The sequence below is a fragment of the Myodes glareolus genome, chromosome 3 (genome assembly GCF_982192425.1).
Source record: "Myodes glareolus chromosome 3, mMyoGla1.1, whole genome shotgun sequence".
Lineage (NCBI taxonomy): Eukaryota > Metazoa > Chordata > Mammalia > Rodentia > Cricetidae > Myodes > Myodes glareolus.
Genome location: NC_142028.1, coordinates 107,488,230 through 107,504,430, shown reverse-complemented (window position 1 = coordinate 107,504,430; position 16,201 = coordinate 107,488,230). Strand labels below are relative to the sequence as shown.

The window sequence follows — 16,201 nt, the reverse complement described above, 5'->3', positions numbered from 1 at the left end:
TACACATCCTTGCATGTACACACCTGCACATATTCTCCTACATATATGCACATGCACAGACATGCATTCACAAACACACATACACACACACACAAGTACATACATATCCACACTCCTACACATGCATAATTTTGCACGCCAAATGTACATTCATTCATACACACACTCTCCCTCTACCCCCATACCCTCTCTCTCTCTCTCTTTCACACACACACACACACACACACACACACACACACATGCAAACACACATACACCTTATTTTTCAAGTGTTGCTCTCTGAACAAATGCAGCTGTTTTCCTGAGTACTGTTTCTGCAGGTTTAGATCTATTCCTAGTACATAGTACATAGTTTTCTTGGGATGGCAGGTGAATTTTCTCATTGTTATTGAAACCTGGATTGTTTTAGGTGTGAGCCTTCACTTTCTTTTCCTCCCTCCATTCATTCCTCCCTCCTTTGGTTTTGGTGCTGAGGATTGAACCCAGGGCCTTGTACATGCTAAGCATGCATTTTACTACTGAGTGTACCTCCAGCTCTCCTCCTATAATTAGTGGGAATAAAGAGGGAAAGTGAAATTATACATTTCACTCAGGAATGTTAAAACAACTTTAATGATTTCTTTCACGCAGTAGGAAACAGTATAGACCCATCAAGGTGGATCCTTTCAGAAAACAGAGTTAAATTGTCTGCCTGCAGTTTTGGCTTCTAAAGTAATATATTCTTTTCATCGTGTATTTGTGCTTTGACTCAGGCCTTAAGGCCTTCATTTAATTTAAACAATCTTCAGAATTTTGTATTATTAGCAGAAGCAGAATATATAGCTGGCATGCTACATGTGTGGAAAGTGAATATTAAGTACAGTCCAACTGGATCATTAGAGTGAATTTTGGGGACATACTCTTTAGCTTATTAAGGAAATGGTTTATTTCAAATATGTATTTAAAAGAATCCGTCAAACTTTAGTATATGTATGAATCTTTTCCCTCAAAGGAAAAATCCTATTTAACGTTGCTTAGAGTTCTAGCAGAGTCAGATGATCTGTTGTAGTGGGGCCAGCATGATCTCTGGTGTTTACTGTCATTTGGCAGTTACAGTTTGCACGTGTGACCCAAGACAGAGTGGGGGATTCTGCTTCACAGCCTGGAACCCTTCAGCAGCTTTCCATGCCTCCTATGACAGCAGTTGGCACATTTGGACGTTGAACAGAATCTTAAACAAAGCTCACAGAAAATGTTCAAACAAATCTGGCTGAAAGGACAAGGGATGGGAGCCTACAAACTCGGCATCCATATCAAAGTCCCCTTCACCCTTCACCCCCTCCTAGTATCCTTATGCAGTCCCACTAAGTGCTGTGAACAGTTACGTGCACGGAAAAGTCCAATTTCCCCATCACGTCTGATCTTTGTGCCGATTTTCCCCATCTTCGGACCCTCCAGCAGTGCCCTGTTCCCGTGGGTTTCAGTGGACATGGCACTTGATTCTGCTGAGGATGCTCTTACACCACTGAGCTCTTAACTCTGATGTCATCTGCTTTCAAACCTCTCTATTTTTCCTGATAGCCATTTCCAGGAAGAATTTATTATTAGTTTACAAGTATATATTCATTTATACATAGATGGTTTTAGACTCTGTACAGGTTGACCATTTGAACTCAGTGATTCAGTTTCCTCATTTGCAAAGGGAGATAGTAGTAGTCTTCTCATGGAGTTACTGTGCGTACTAACTGCGCTAATGTCTGGAGCAAAATAGGAATTCAGAAAACAGTCTGTTGTTATTGTTCTTTATGGCTTTGACAGGTAGAGAAATATAATATATGTATGATGGATGAATAAAACTATACTATAGTCATATCCAACATTTAAGTTAGGTTTTCAGATAAGTGTATAAAACAAAACCTACACAAACAAAGTATGTGATAATTGCTTATGGAAACTTTACAGGGAATAACTGAAGCTGTTAATGGAATAATGATAGTTATTTCATTTTGGGGGATATCCCTTTTATTATACCCAGTAGGCAAACTGTTTATAGTATTTTTAACCTTTTCAAAATGTCTCCTGTTTAGAGGGTTAGGATTCAAATGTAAAACAGCCAGGCTTTCTGCATGTCTTCTCTTCAGTGTTGCCGTGTGTGGGCATCTTTATCTAGACATCAAAAGACCAGTTTGTGTTCAGGGGTTATGTTGAATGAAGTATGTGATGAGTATAAAGTGTCCTTCTCCATCTCTTCTGATTGATTTTAGTTTGAAGTTTATTTTGTTAGATATTAGGACAGCAACACCCGCTTGTTTCTTAGGTCCTCTGAGGAGCATGCTGGGGGATATGGGACTAGTAATACCCTGTAATGTTTTGGGACTTTCTTGGACAGAAAGTTTGCTGTGAGATTCTGTTTCCTAGGAATGTGGAAGCTACACCCATAAAATCTCACCAGTGTGACCGCCTAACCTTAAATTGAATAAGGAGAACACCAGTAGACACGTTGTTGTGTATGGAGGAAAGCTCACGAGACTTCAGTCCTATGTGAAAACTACAGACAACTAAAGGATTCTAGGAGCAGAAGAAATCATGCTCCCCAGAGACCTGCCCACCAATGGGTTACCCAGTACCAAATGGTCAGCCCTGAAAACATATACAAGTAACATTATACAGGCTAGACAGGCTGTATTTATGCATTTAGGAACACACACACACACACACACACACACACACACACACACACTGAAAAAAGAGGTCATGAATTTAAAAGAGAATAAGGAATGATATATGGGAGGGCTTAGAGGGAGGAAAGGAAGGGGGAAATAAATAATTTTAATCTCAAAACTAAGTAGATTGAAAATGTATACTGCAACAGAGTGCCGTATTAAACAATTTTCTATTACCATGACAAAATACTTGAGCTTAGATAGCCTACTCAGGTAGATTCCAAAGCTCTGTCAATGGTCTTGGCTCTGGTGCTTGGGTCTGTGGCAGCATAGTACACTATGACAGGAACTTGTAGCGAAGGAATCCCTCTCACCTGATGGTGGCTGAGAAGTGAAGAGTGAAGAGCAGGACCTGGCGTCCATGTCCCCTTTGGATATATTCATTCCTCCAGGAATCTTACTGTTTTGTATGTCTCATTTCCTAAAGGTTTCACCAACTACCACTGGTATCACAACCTAGTAACCAAGCCTGTAGCACATGGGCCTTTAAGGAGCACTGATCCACATCATAGACAGAGTTAGATTTGCTTGTTTTATTTTTTATTTGCAAATATTTATTTTTTATCCTTAGTTTATTTACTAAATAATGCCATTTGAATAAGACACAGAGGTCAACCTTATGGCAGACAAGCAGCCATGTAATGGAGAGGGGAACTTTACAGAAAGAGTGAAAAAGTGCCCAAAACACCTGTTGTTTGTTTGTTTTGTCAACTTGACACAGCTAAAGTCATCTAGGAAGAGGAACCTTAACTGAGAAAATGCCTTTATCATATTGCCTGTAGGCATTTCTGTGGGACATTTTCTTAATGATTGATGTGGGCAGGCCCAGTCCATTGTAGGTGGTGCTAACCCTGGGTAGGTGCATAAGAAAGCAGGTTGAAATGATAGCTTATGCTGGAGAGGGTATGGAGTAAGGGGAACATTACTCCATTTTTAGTGGGAATGCAAACTGGTACAATCACTCTGAAATTCAGTATGGCACTGAGCAATAGAGGATAGGGTGTCTGAACTGGCCTTGCCCTGTAGTCAGATTGATGAATATCTTAAACGTCACCATAGAACCGTCATTTAGTAACTGATGGAAACAGAGGCAGAGACCCACGGTGGAGCACTGGGCTGAGCTCCCAAAGTCCAGTTGAAGAGTGAGAAGAATGAGAATATGAGTAAAGAGGTCAAGACCATGATGGGTACACCCACTGAAACAGTCTATCTGAGCTAATGGGAGCTCACCAACTTCAGATGAACAGGGAAGGAATCAGGGAAGGACTAGTCCCTCTGAATGTGGGTAACAGTTGTATGGCTGGGGCAGACTGAGGGGCCACTGTCAGTGGCACCAGGATTTCTACCAACTGTTTGTACTGGCTTTTTTGGTACCTCTTCTCTTTGGATGGATTCTCTTGCTCAGCCTAGATATAGTAGGGAGGACCTTGGATCTTCCCCAAAGCAGTATGCCTTAATCTCTCTGAAGAGTGGATTGGGGGGTGGGTGAGGAGGTAGGTGGAGGGAATGGGGTGAGGGGAAGGAGTGAGAACTTGGATTGGTAGGTAAAATGGAAAAATATAGTTTATTTCCTTTTTTAAAAAATGAAAAAAATTAAAAAAGAAAAAGAAAGCAAGTTGAGCAAGTCATGAGGAGCAAGCCAGTAAATAGCATCCATCCATGACCTCTGCTTCAGTTCCTGCCTCAGGTTCTTGATTTGAGTTTCTGCCTTGATTTCCCTCAGTGGACTGTGACTTGGGATAAGTAAATCAGATAAACTCTCTGGTACCCAGGTTCTATATCACAGCAATAGAAATCTAACTAAGACAGTACCTGTGAAAGCATTTGTAGTCTCTGGCCAATATCTAAAAAAAAAGGGAAGTTAAAGATGAGTTACACCTTTTCCTTTAGCATGGCTTAAGGCGAGCCTGCTCTCCTGTGTGTGTTTCCTTGCCAAGTGACTGGCAAGCCTGACTGGATTAATTCTTAAGGGTCACAAGAGGAGTCTTAAGTTGTGTGTTTTTTGTCTTTTGATATCAAAAGGCTATAACTAAATAATGTTGAACCTCTTACTAGACTAGACTTAATTTCAGCATGATAGAAAGTAGCCTTCTAGGTGCTGGAGAGATGACTCAGTGGTTAAGAACACTGGCTGCTTTTCCAGATGACCTGGGTTCAATTCCCAGCATCCACATGGGAGCTCACCACAACTCCAGTTTTGACACCTTCACACAGATAACACAATCAGGCAAAACACTATTTACATAAAATAAAATTAAGTTAAAAAAATAAAGTAGCTTTCTACACAGATTGAAAGGCTTTACTAATTTTGAGGAATTTGGTAAAAAGTGAAATACTATCTTTTCGTATTTATTGCATTTTTCCAGTTTAAAGATTTTATAGAAAGCATGGAGATGTTTACTAATGTCATTGTGGTACTGGGAGGAGTGAGGTTTATTTGAAAAGGACTCACATTAGACATAAAACTATACCACTTATGTTGTAGTGGTTGGAGCGGCAGGCTGCGACCCAGCTTCCAGTTAGCTTTACCCAAAATAATTACATAGAAACTATATTCATTTTAAATACTGCCTGGCCCTTTATCTGTAGCCTCTTATTTGCTAACTCTCACATCTTGACTCAACCCACTTCTAATAATCTGTGTAGCACCATGAGGTGGTGGCTTACTGGGAAGGATCTTAACTTGCGTCCATCTTGGAGAGGAGAGCTATAGCATCTGCCTCACTGCCTTCTTCCTCCCAGCATTTTGTTCTATTTACTCCGCCTACCTAATTTTCTGTCCTATCAAATGGCCAAGGCAGTTTCTTTATTAACCAATGAAAGTAACACATAGACAGATGACCCTGCTTCATCATTTCACCCTTTTCTGTTTAAACAAAAAAGAAAGGCTTTAACTTTAACATAGTAAAATTACATATAACAAAACAGTTATCAAGCAAGAATTACAGTTACAATATTTATATCTATTTTATCTTTTGTCATAACTAAGGAAAACTATAACTATAACTAACCATTCTTCAACTCTATCAAAGACTCCAGAAGGATATAATATTACCTAAGTAAACAAGAAGTAAGCAACTTTCAAAACTCTAGAAATAACAGAGACATCTTGCTGTCTGGACAGTCACCCAAAGTTTATGTGTACCATTGGGGCATCCGTCTTTGGCCTTCAGGCCCATAGTATCCAGCAGACATTTCCACGAAGCAGGAAATTTCAAAGGTAGTTCAGCCACTATCTGCTGTGTCCTGCAGAATGTCTCGCAGACTCTTTCATGAATCAGGAACCCCGAAGGACCATCTCACCTTTATGCAAGTTCAGCAGTCCTCTCTCTGCAGGTTCTTTGTATCCAGTTTATGCAACAGTTCAGGCAAGAGCAGTTTCTTGCCCAAATGGCTAACCAACTCCATAAGGAGCCTCTTCGATACCCATCTTCCTCTTGAAGTAGATGGTGCTGCCAGGAGCAGACGTGTCTCATTGTCATGAAAAGCCCTAAGTTATTAAAACATTTAAAATGCCATATTCTGTAGTCTTTGAAAGATATGAAGAATGCCTATCTAACTGAAATATATCTCTATAAACCTAGAAAATCTAACATGACTACAAGCTTGACTATTATTGATGATTATTCATTAACAACCTCTATTTCCTAATTATACATTACATTTTTAAATGAACTATACAATCACAATACCTTAATCAAGATCAGAAATGCATATACATATAACAAGATTGACCTTAAAATCCATACCAATGCAAATTATTCATATCTATATCATTATGTGACTGAGTCAGGCATATTACTTCTTTGATTCTTAGATTCCTCTTGTGTAAGGTAGAAATTAGCATATTTTCTACTTTACTAGACTGTGAGTAATTAAATGAGTTGATGTCCTCAGAGTGCCTGGATGATAATGTTGATGACTCTGGTGAGGACAGTAATGATGATGCTACAATGGATGATGATGTTTGTGACATTCTTTTTTGTTGAAGTCATGTTTTCTCCCGGGATTGTGTGTGTGGGGTATTAATAGTAATATAATGGCAAAACTTTATTTAACGTTAGGACAAACATTGTTCCAAACATGCTGTAAGAGAGAACCACATTCCTTCATATCAAATAGAATATTCAGTGTAGTGATTTTTGATTCCTAAACTAAGGGTTCCTCTAAAATTAAGAAGTCAACAATTAATGCATAAAAATTCATTCTCAGATTTTTTTGAATAATGAACTTTACTCACCTATTATTTATTTTTAAAGCAGTTTTAAAACAGACTTTAATCATATTGGTTTAAGCATGCATGCTGAAAGAAAGAGGCATTTAGGGAAGAAAGTAAGACATACTTGAGAGTTTGGCTTTTCCAAAGAAACTTGCCTTTAATGATTTTCTTTCATCTTCTTCCTCCTGCTTCTCTTTCTTTTAAAGAAAGGTCTTTCTCTGTAATTCATGGTGACATGAGTTCATGTGTAAGTACTGCTAGTACAGCCGTTATCATTATGCCTTTCATTTATTTTTATTAAAATTAGCTAGTATATAACATATTTGAGTTAAATTATAATCATTTGCATTCTATAGTACAATGTAAAAATGAATGTAAGAATGTTAAAATTATTAAAAGGCATGTTTACCTTATTTGGCTATATAACCAAAAATTCTTGAATTTGATTCTTTCAACAATAATTTCTTTTAATTTAAGTGCCTAGAACTTAGTTATGTAGACTTTTATAGAAGATTACTCATATTTCAAAAATTTTTGGAGCTGGAGAGATGGTTCAGTGATTACCAGGGTGTCCTGCTCTTGCAGAGGAAGGGGTGGGATTCACAGCCACATTTAACTCCGACTCCAGGGAGTCATTGTCCTCTTCTTACATCTGGGAGTGCCCACACTCACGTATCCAAAATCTGTTCTCTCTGCTTTGTGTAATTATGTGTACACATAATTAAAAATAAAATCCTTAAAAATTATTCTTGTGGGAGCTGGAGAGATGGCTCAGTGGTTAAGAGCATTGCCTGCTCTTCCAAGGGTCCTGAGTTCAATTCCTGGCAACCACATGGTGGCTCACAACCATCTGTAATGAGATCTGCTGCCCTCTTCTGGCCTGCAGACATACACACAGACAGAATATGTATACATAATATATATATATATATATATATATATACATACGTAATGTATACACACACATATACATACACACAATACACATATATAAATGTTCTATTCTTTTTCTTTCTTTTCTTTTATTATTATTATTTGTTATGTGATATTTTATTTATGTTGTGACAAATAAAGCTTGCCTGAAGATCAGAGGGCAGAGCTAGCCACTAGTTAGTCATAGAAACTAGGCAGTGGTGGCTCACACCTTTAATTCCAGCGCTCAGGAGGTGGAGACAGGAAGAGATACGGTGGGGTAATTCAGTTGAGAGTTTCATTTTCCATGAGTTTGTAGGCTTTCTGTAGTTTGTTGAATTCTAATTTTTAGCCCATCGTGATCTGATAAGATACAGGGTTATTCCAACTTTTTTTTAATCTGTTAAGATTTGTTTTGTGACTAAGTATGCAGTCAATTTTTAGAGGAGGTTTCATGAGGTGCTGAGAAGAAGGTATATTCCTATGTGTTTGGGTGAATTGTTCTGTAGATATCTGTTACATCCATTTAAGTCTTAGCATCTGTTATTTCCCTTATTTCTCTGTTAAATTTCGTTTGGTTGACCTGTCTGTTGGGGAGAGTGGGCTGTTGTTGAAGTCTCTCATTATTAATGTGTGGGGTTTGATGTGTGATTTAAGCTTTAGTAATGTTTCTTTTACAAATGTGGGTGCCCTTGTATTTGGGGCATAGATGTTCAGAATTGAGACTTTATCTTGATGGATTTCTCCTGTGATAAATATGAAATGTCCTTCTCCATCTGTTTTGATTAATTTTAGTTTGAAGTCTATTTTGTTAGGTATGAGGGTAGTATCACTAGCTTGATTCTTAGGTCCATTTGGTTGGAAAATCTTTTCCCAACCCTTTACTCCGAGGTAATTCCTGTCTTTAAAGTTGAGGTGTGTTTCTTGTATACAGTCGAAGGATGAATCCTGTTTTCGTATCCATTCTTTAGACTGTGTCTTCTTATAGGTGAATTGAGTTCATTGATATTAAGGGATATAAATGACCAGTGATTGTTAATTCCTGTTTTTTTTTTTGTTGGTGGTGGTATGTATATCTCTGTGTGTGTTTTTCTTCTTTGGGTTTTGCTTGTGTGAAATTTATATTGCCTATGTTTTCATAGGTGCAGCTAACTTTCTTGGGTTAGAATTTTCCTTCTAGTACTTTCTGTAGGACTGGATTTGTGGTAGGTATTGCTTAAATCTAGTTGTGTCCATAGATGTTTGCTCCATCTATGGTGATTGAAAACTTTACTGGGTATAGTAGTCTGTACAGACAGAAGTTTCTGTCTCATCTGGTCCCACAGCTATTCAATCCCAAAGAAACACATAGAGGCTTATATTAATTATAAACTGTTTAACCCATTAGCTCAGGATTTTTATTAACTAGCTCTTATAACTTAAATTAACTCATAGTTCTTGTCTATGTTTAGCCATGTGGTTTGGTACCTTTTCTCAGTGAGGCATTCTCATCTTGCTTCCTCTGCATCTGGCTGGTGACAGAGTCTCTCTGCCTTTCCTCATCCCAGAATTCTCTTAGTCTGGTTACCCCACCTATACTTCCTGCCTGGCTACTGGCCAATCAATGTTTTATTGTAGTAATATGGGTGACAAATATTTGTAGTGTACAAGAATATTATCCCACAGCATTTCCCCTTTTTATTTTCAAAGCAAGAACCTAAATATCATCTCCTTTGTTTAGATTTTTCTTGACCATTATCCATAACAACTTCTAACATATGCTCTAAACAATGACAAATATCCACAATACACTTATTTTTTGAGAATGTGAGGGTAGTTTTCTAGGCTACTTCCTGCTGATTGGGGGCACTGATAATCTTATGGTGACCCAAAGATAATTTAGGATTATTGTCAAGTCCTGACTAGAGTATTCTGTGAGGCTGGACCATCTTGAATATGTTCTGGATGTAGGACTCAGAGGAAACTACAACAGAAGTGTTCTAAAACGTTGGATCATCTGGGGCATCTGGTTCTCTCAGAGATTTCTCAGGGCTTCTTCCTTGATCAAACCTTATTATTATTATTTTAACCCAGAATGAATCCACAGCCTGTCATTTCCCATGGAAACAAAAGCAAAACCTCTTCTCTCCACAAATAAGCCTGATTCTGCTGCTTATATAACCACCTTTAAGTGTTTGGTGGCAGATCCTCTTAAAAGAGCTGTGAGATTTTTGTTGCTAATGCTGAGTCAGGAAGCCTCTCTTACAGGAGCCATGCCTCTGATTGCCACCAGTAAACAGCCTACCAGAGAAAAGATGGTTACCAAGAAGTTTTACTTGACTCTGTTCTTGGTTGCCTAGAATCATTTTTTCCAACCTCTCAGACTTTATGTGGAAATTCTTGCCAAATGTTTGGGCACCATTTGTAGACAGAAATTTCTGTCCCATCTGGTCCCACAGCTATTCAGTCCCAAAGAAACACACAGAGGCTTATATTAATTATAAACTGTTTGGCTATTAGCTCAGGATTATTAACTAGCTCTTATAACTTAAATTAACCCATAATTCTTGTCTATGCTTAGCCATGTGGCTTGGTATCTTTTCTCAGTAAGGCATTCTCATCTTGCTTCCTCTGCATCTGGCTGGTGACAGAGTCTCACTGCTTTTTTTCTTCCCAGAATTCTCTTAGTCTGGTTACCCCACCTATATTTCCTGCCTGACTACTGGCCAGTAAGTGTTTTATTAAAGTAATATGGGTGACAAATCTTTGTAGTGTACAAGAGCGTTACCCCACAACAAGTCTTGGCTGAAATCCATGGTCTCTTAGTGTCTCCAAAACATTTATTTAGGACCTTCTGGCTTTCAGAGTTTCCATTGAGAAGGTGGGTGTAATTCTTATAGGTCTGTCTTTATATGTTACTTGGCCTTTTCCCTTGAAGCTCTTAATATTCTTTCTTTATTCTGTATGTTTAGTGTTTTGATTATTATGTAGCAAGAGGACTTTTTTCTGATCCAGCCTATTTGGTGTTCTGTAAGCTTCTTGTACCTTCAGAGGCATGTCCTTCTTTGAGTTGGGAAAGTTTTTTCCTAAGATTTTGTTGAATGTATTTTCTGTGACTTTGAGCTGAAATTCTTCTCCTTCCATCCTTATAATTCTTAGTTTTGGTCTTTACATGATATTCCAGATTTCCTGCATGTTTTCTGTTAAGAATTTTTTGGATTTAATATTTTTTTGAACGATGAATATTTCCTCTATCATATCATCAATGCATGAGAATCTCTTCTGTTTTTTTCTTTTTCTTTTTCTTTTTTTTTGAGACAGGGTTTCTCTGTAGCTTTGGAATTCTCTTCTGTTTCTTGTATTCTGCTGGAGATTCTTGTATTTGTAGTTCCTGTCCATTTACTGAAATTTTCCATTTCTACAGTTCCCTCAGTTTGTGTTTTATTTTATTACCTACATATCAATTTTCAAGTCTTGAACTGTTTCATTTGCCTGTTTGATTTTTTCCATGGCTTTCTTGAAGGGATTTATTGATTTTTTTTGATTTTTTTGTCTGTCTTTTCCTCGATTTCTGTAATGGAATTCTTCATTCCCTTTTTGAAATGTTTGCTTGTTTACTGTTAGCCAGGAGTGTTTGTTCAGAAGTCACAGTAAGGTAGCAGTAAGTGTATTATTGTAATCACTCTTATCCTTACTGCTTTAGTGCTGGGGTTCATACCCATAACCCTGCACATGAGGGGCTACTCAGTCGAGGCTCAGCACTGCAAACTTAGTTCTAAAAGTTGTTGCATTTCCCCCTGACCTCAGAAACATAGTCTTAAAGGTTCTTTTCTTGCTTTCACTTTGAATGACTGACTTTTTATGCCATATTGAATAGCCATTAGCTTTTAGTCTGGAGGAATGTGGATTCAAAGGTAGTCCCCATTAGACGAAAGAAAATCTATAAAAGCTGTAGCTCCTGGAGCTTAGTTTTCCTAGTGGCCTAATGGCCTAAAGCACAAGACTGTACCCTCATGAGACAACACTAGATGAATCCCTTGATGTACAGAAATATTAATTAGAGAGATATATACATCATGCAGATAGCTGTAATTTTTATAAAGTACAGCTATTAATTAAATACTCTGATTTACGGAATCCATTTTATGATATTTTTTATTGTTGTTTTCTTTCAAGACAGGGTTTCTTTGTGTGATCCGGGCTAACCTGGAACTCACTCTGTAGTTGGTAGTTCAGACTGGCCTTGAACTTAAAGATCTGCCTGCCTCTGCCTCCTGAGTGTTGGGATTAAAGGTGTGTGCCACTACTGTCCAGATGAATTTTTAAGTTTTAAAATCATTTACTAAAATTAAACCCTTTATATAGTTTGTGTAGCTTTAAATTAGAGTTTGTTGAAATAATTATGCATATTATACTTAAAGAACCATTTTTAAAAAAAGGATTATAAAAAAGACTTACATTGGTGATGGCTGCAAAACTCTATGAACATATCAACCCCCATAAATTATACAAATAATTAATTGAGTTGCACTTGAATTATATCTCATTATATCTGTTTTCTCTACACAAAATGGGTTATTAGGGCAAAGCAATATAATTTCAGTTTATAGTAATAATTAAAGAAATTATTAGCATTAATTATTATTAATTTAAATAAACATTTAAAGATTTAGAAATGCAAAATTATGAATGGCTTAAAATAATTTGTATTCTTATTCAGTAGTAACATGTTATTACAGAAACTTCAGAAGCCATAAGTAAAAATATTTTAAAATATATGGAATGTTTAATATCCCAGCCATATAATTATCTCTAAACTTTTCTGTATTATCTATTTTCTTTGTGTCCATTCTGTGCTTTGCTAGCTCTTATTACTAGTAAATAACTTTTTGTGACCAATTAAGGGAAGTAGTCAGGTGTAGATACATTTGTAATGGTAGTTTACTGTAAGCATTTGCTTTTCCCTCCTGGATCATGAGAGGTATACACGAAGGTGAGTAGGAACTGAAAAGAAACACTATAAAGATATGTGGTAGATAGGATATACTTTTAAAAATTTTCTTTCAAGCATTTTTGGATTTAAAACGAAAAATAGAATCTTTGACACCCGAGTTCTTGGGTCAGCAGAATACTTTTACCTTTTAAAAGACTCTTATTATAATATGTAGCATTAGCTTTCTAACAGCTCAAATTGTTCACAACACCATTGAAAGATAAGTTCAGTTTCGGGCTTTGAGTTTTCTTTCCTTTTCTTTTTTTGTAAATATTAAGACCTGAGTACAAAATGAGGGCTGTATTGTGGATTAAGTGAAGTATCTCAAGGCTGTGCTGCTCTGATAACTGAACCTGGAGTGACCTTTCTCAGACACAATTACAGAGCTGTATGTTTTTCCTTTAATTTCATCAGGGGTTTAATTAGTATACAAATAAAACTTCCCTTATCTTCCTTTCTACCTAATTGGCTTGTCTTCCCTTATATATGAAGTATGTGAAAGTGGGCTGTAATTAGGGTGACCGTGTTAACCTTTTTTCCTCAAATGTACTGTTGCCTAAAGGCCTCAAGGCCTAAAAACAGTGCTTTGGATTATTGCTTTGCAATCACTATGGCTGTCCCATAGGTTTTCTCATGAGCAGAAGGGCTTTGGGTGCTGCAGGTTCCCACTGCTTAACAGGATCTTCATTCTTCTCCCCACTAAATGTTTATTGATTATCTCGCTGTTCCAGGCTCAGCCTCCAACAACTTAATATCAGGTGACAGTCGGGAGAGTTCTCCAAGTAATTAGAGTTGAGCATTGGGGGAACAATTAGGAGCAGAGTTATTAAACTTGATTTATCCTATTCTCTCCTGAACAGTTTCTTGGATATCAGAACATCACACTTTCACAATCTACCCTGGTTGAGAAATTAGTGGCTAACCTGCTGCTTATCATTGTTGCCTTGCTGCCCAGAGGCACACCCTCTTGGTTTCAGTCATTCAGCTGGAAATATTAGAGTCCATAAAATTTATTGTGGGTTTTAATTAGGTGAATCTGAACAAGAGAAAAAGCACAACTTAAAATTTGTAAGTAGGGTGTGTATTTTACTTATGACTTTATATGTAAGTATATGGTATATATATAATTAGTTTTCTTTAACTGAATTTCAGAATTTTTTAAAAATTGATTCCAATTTTTGATCAGAAAGGTTAATGTTAAGAAGACATATTTTTATACACTTTTTATAATTTTGTGTTTTATACACATTTTCATGAACTTTAGGGCCCATTGATATTTATAGATTTTTTGGCTAGGCCCCCAACTCTTTAAAACAAGAATCCTATGTCTAAAAGTAAAGCAAGAGTGTTCTATTAAAAAAAAAACTGTTTTATGTTTTTATTTTCACATCAAGGATCTATGTAACTTTGTGTTTCCTTTCCATACCCCTGTGATGGTGTAAGCTTTTAGAAGGGTCTGATGACCTGTCATAGCTCTTCTGAGATGAACTTGAGATAACAGCCGTGATTCAGTCTGGCTGTGTGAAAGCTCTGATGCTGACTTCTGTCTTCTGTGAATGTATAACAGATTGCTGTATGGATGATTGTGGTATGAAAATGAAGCAAACGGATGAGCTCAGATAGGGCAAGCAAGACTGGAAATAGTAAGGTAAAGCCTGGGTAGCCCCTTTACAAGTAGGCTCTGCAGTCTTAAGACCTACTGAGCAAGGCAATTTTAATGGATTAGCACACACTTATTATTTGAGAGAAAAGTTAAAGCTTTATGGTAACTGGTGGCAGGAAAGTAACCTATTTTAATTGTTTGGGATATATCAGAAATGCTAAGTTTAAATAGTTTTTTTTTTTAAACAAAGAATCTCTTGATAGTTCAATACCTTTAAGTATCTTAACAAAATTACTACAATTGGAATGGTTTAAAAAAATATGTTCTTTGTTGTCTTTAAACATTGTTTGAGTATTTCCTTGGTGAAATAATCTTTTTCAATATTTAAGATAATTTAATTTTTAACATAAAAAATAAAGGTACAGTTTCTGTAGTAACATGATGTTTTAATACATGTATATGTTATGTAATGCTTAAGTCAGATCAAACACATCAGTCTTTCAAGTACTTATCATTTCTTTGTGGGGAAAAATATTCAACTCATTTTTTAGCTTTTAAAAATATATGCTATATTGCTGTTACTTATGATTACCTTACTGCACAATAGCCCACTGAAACTTGTCTGTAAATATCATGCAGTACCAGTTGATCAACTCTGGAGTGTTCTTAAAGTTCTATTAATATTAAAGTCTGAAAATAAATTTGAGAATCTAATGAAAAGCCATGGTTGTACTACTACTTATATTTCGATGCTTGTGTAGTAGTTACTTGACTTGAATTTAAAAGCTTGCAGCATTTTTAAACACCCGATTTGACGGAATTGCTTTAAATTTTCTATCATTTGGGATGAATTGCTTTAGCTCACATAAGTGGCTTGGGTTCATACTATCCTTGTGACTATATTAAGAAGAGAGTTTCAGACATGAAACTGAGTGTTGCTTCTTCATGGGGGTTGTGAAACACAGCTGTGGATATTCGTGTGTGGCTGAACTAGCAAAAGGAAGAAAGCAGAAGTGTGTAAGTCAGTTGTTTGCCTGACTATTCCACAAATTTAATCGTAAAAACTGTTCAATAAGCTTATTTTAGAAATTTTAGAAGGCAAGGGGTGAGAAGATTTTTGGTGTTCAAGGGATCATTTGACTCATATACTTATTTTACAACTTAAAATTTAAAATGTGGTCTAGAAAATACTTCTTAAAATTGTTCCTGACTCTAATAATTTCCCCTTTAACCATTTAAAAGAGTGTACAGCTGCATGCTGGGATTCCTGTGCTAAGCTGGTATTTAAAGAACTGTAAACTCACAGTTTGTATTTCTGTGTAAGGAAACATTTATAAACCCTAAATCATTATGAATGCCAGTGTTAGGTGTCTTGCTAGTTAGGACATGCTGATCATTCCTATGTAGTTATCCTTTATGTGGAAGTTATTTGTTAGGAAGCAAGTAAATGTTATTTCCGAGTCCCATTTGTCTACTGAAGTGTGTAGAACAATCTGTCACAGAGAGAGTTAAAAAATGTGAGCCCACTATTTCCTCTGGCATTCTGATTCTCTTCCTTCAACCATACACTCTTGGGGGGGGCATCTGGTAGCTCTTAGTTATGTCTAGAGTTAAATAGAATCTAACCTTCATGTGCTTTGTCCCATTAATTCTTTATTTTTCATCATTAAAAGCAAGTACTTATGGCTTAAGATTTCTGTAATAAGAAATTTTTAGTAATAGTACGTTTCATTTGTTTTACTTTGCACAATAATGTAGAGTTGCATTTTGTAGCCAAATATTTCTTAAAACAG

The 16,201-nt window shown here is 36.6% G+C and overlaps 1 protein-coding gene across 3 annotated transcripts in view; it reads left to right on the top strand.

Annotated features, from left to right (window-relative positions):
• Positions 1-16,201, top strand: part of Ccdc171 (coiled-coil domain containing 171) — a 378,010-nt gene that overhangs the window by 209,323 nt on the left and 152,486 nt on the right. The window lies entirely within an intron of this gene.